Source organism: Artemia franciscana, chromosome 20, assembly GCF_032884065.1.
Source record: "Artemia franciscana chromosome 20, ASM3288406v1, whole genome shotgun sequence".
NCBI lineage: Eukaryota > Metazoa > Arthropoda > Branchiopoda > Anostraca > Artemiidae > Artemia > Artemia franciscana.
Window position 1 is genome coordinate 19,113,544 of NC_088882.1, and position 3,372 is coordinate 19,116,915.

Here is a 3,372-nt window from a genome sequence, read left to right on the forward strand (position 1 = left end):
TCTTTGACAGCCTGGATACAGTTGTACTCTTTGATTCAGTTAAATTCTAAAAGCAGAAGAAGTAATAGAAGCAGCTCTGAAAGTTCGAAGTTAATACCTTATTAATTCCTAATCAAATTAGTTCCTTTAACATTTTAATGATATTACTAGCCTCGATAGAGCAGAGCTGCCTATGATATTGCTTATATGCCTTTTTAATACCTGCATACACATATTATTTTCGTTTAATTGAAACTCCCCCTAAACGTCCCCTAAAAGCTTAAACTTAATTCCCCTAGTATCATTCGTTACAGTAACCGTGGAAGTAGTATTAAGAAAATTCTCATCGAGTTTTCTGGCTAGTTTAAGATTCGGTGCAGCTTTCCATATAATGGAATAAATAATGTAAGCCGCTATTGAGATGTTGCCCTATCACCATTTTGACGATCTACTTGATAAATCGTTTGTTTTGATTTAGCTCAACATCCGCCTAAACATTTTTGGAAAGCTCCTACCTCAATACCCTGAGCTTATGTAATAGCAATAGTTGTAGTAACAGTAGTAGCATTTGTAGCAGTATGCACATAGCAGTTTTGGTTTTCTTTAACATGCCCTTCAATAAACGATGAAAATTTGAACTTATTACCCTCAACGGTTCATGAAGCATTGCTGATACATCCTATTGGCTACCTATGTGGGCATAGTGTGCTTCGATTTAGTTGAGTACAGTTTGAATATTGCCCAAAATCTTTGCCTTAATATTTTTATCTTTAGTAGCAGTAGTAGTAGCACCAGTAGTTACAATGGTAGCAGTAGTAGTAGTAGCAGTAGAATTAATAGTAGGAGTCATAGTTTTAGAAGCTGTAGTAGCAGTAGCATTAATAGTAGTAGGAGCTGATAGTAGGTATCTCAAAATTTTGATTGGATGTACTTCGGGAAATGTTGGGCGTGGGGAGAGACTAGTTGCCCTCTAATCACTTCTGACAATTCAAAGTGGCATAGCTCTTTCGATTTCCAATCGATTGAGCCCCTTTTGAAGTTTCCATGACAGCTTCTTCTATACAAATTTCCCTTGCCTAAGGAAAAAAATATATTGGGCCTATATCATTCTTTATTTAGACAGCGCTATTACACAGCCTATGATGACAGTATTTAGAGTCTATTAAGACATTTCCTTGCAAAACTGTAACTATACGAGAGCAAATCGGGGGTAACAGAGACAATCTCTTGTCATTTCCGAGTGTTTATTTAGACTATTTACTGTTTTCGTCATTTATACGTTATTATTCAGTCTATTTACTGTGTTTGGAGTGTGAAAAAAGACAAGAGAGATATTATTGTGTAATAGAGACAATCTTTTGTCATTCCTGAGTGTACATTAAGACTATTTATAGTGACCGCAGTATTTTGGAAGTTATAAAGATATCTCATTGCCAAACTGAAATTATACAAGAGATAATCTAATATAAAAGAGACAACTTGGTGTAACAAAACAATCTTTTGTCATTTTCACAAACTTATTTGGACTATCTACAGCAAATACTGTATTCTGGAGGCTATTAAGATATCTCTTAAATTATACAAGAGATAATCTGGTGCGACAAGGATAATCTTTTGTCCTATTTTGTTCGTGCTTTTTCAGACTATTTAAAGAAATTATAGCATTTTGAAGGTTGTTAAGATATCTCATTGCAAAAGTGAGATTTTATGAGCGACAACTTGGGGTAACAGAGATGATTATTTGTCATATTTTTGTGCTTTTTCAGGTTGTTTACAATGACTGCAGTGTTTTAGAGGTTATTAAAATATCTCATTGCCTAACTGAAATTATACGAGACACAATCTGGTGTAACAGGGACAATCTTTCATGATTTCTGCATGCTTATTAAGACAATTTACAGTGATTACAGATTTTCGAAGGTTGTTAAGATTTTCCATTGCCAAATTAAAAACATACGTGAGACAATCCGATGGAACGAATCTTTTGTCATTTCTGCGTGCAAATTCAGGCTTACAGTGGTTTTACTATTTTATAGGTTGTTAGGATATCTCATTACAAAACTGAAATTGCATGAGATACAATCTAGTGTAAGAGAGACTATCTTTTGTTAATTCTGCGTGCTTAGTCAGTCTATCTAGAGTTGTTGCAGTATTTTAAATGCTATTAAGATCCTAGCCGAGTGAATTGGTGGGCGGGATTTAGGATCCTTTATCCGAGAGGGCAAGGGTCCGAATCTTAGTGTACCCAATTATTTGGTTTGGGACGGGGGTCAATGGCATGACTCTATAAGATCAGCCAGAGTCAAACCAGCTCTAAATGGCTACCTGGAGCTATCTGGGGAAGGTAAACAGGAAGGGCGTACGAAAGCACAGGATGGTTCACCCCCAAACCCCCATTGCAGATACTGGCTGAAGGGCCAAGAATCGGAGATCAGCACTGTCGGTAGAGACTATAAGTTCCAATACCGTATTCTTTGCCTTTTTTTACATTTATTAAGATCTCTCATTACCAAACTGAAATTATACGAAAGACAATATATTGTAGCTGGACAATATTCTGTCATTTCTGCGTGCTTATTCAGACTATTTACAGTGATTGCAGTATTTAGGATTTTATTTAATTATCATTTTGCCATATATATATATATATACGTGAGACAATCTGGTTTAACACAGACAATCTTTTGTCATTTCTGCGTGAAAATTCAGACTATTTGTAGTGACTGCACTCCTAGGCAAGAGACAATCTTGTATAGCAGCGATAATCTTTTGTCACTTCTTTATGCTTGTTCAGGTAATTTATTGTAATTGTAGTATTTTAGAGATCAATATGATTTCTCAGTAGTAAACTGAAAGAATACGAGAGACAATTTGGTGTACCAGACAATCTTTTGTCATTTCTGCGTAGTTATTCAGCCTTTCTACAGTGATTGCAGTATTTTGAAGGTTATTAAGATAAATCATTGCCACACTGAAATCATAACCAGTGCAGTAGCGCTGCCTGAGTAAAGAGCGATGTAGACAAAATGTATTGTTTATTTCTTTTTTTTAGACCAGGGCACTTTGTAGTCAAAGAATTGTCGTAGAAACTTCGAAAGAGCTCATTCGATTGGAAATTGGAAAGACTAGTGCCTTTTTTATAGTTGAATGTGATTGGAGGGCCATTAATCCCCTCCCAAGCCCACTATTTCCCCAAACACATCCAATCAAAATTTTGAAATAGCCATTTGGTTGTAAGGGCTGTAAGTTATGCTCCAGGAGTATATAAGGTTTTTATGCAAGGGATGGTCGTTTGAACTTTAGAAGAGATTCATTTGATTGGAAATGTATATTTTTTTTATGTAGAGCAACTAGCTCCCCCCATCCCTGGCATCTTCTTTCCCAAATATATAT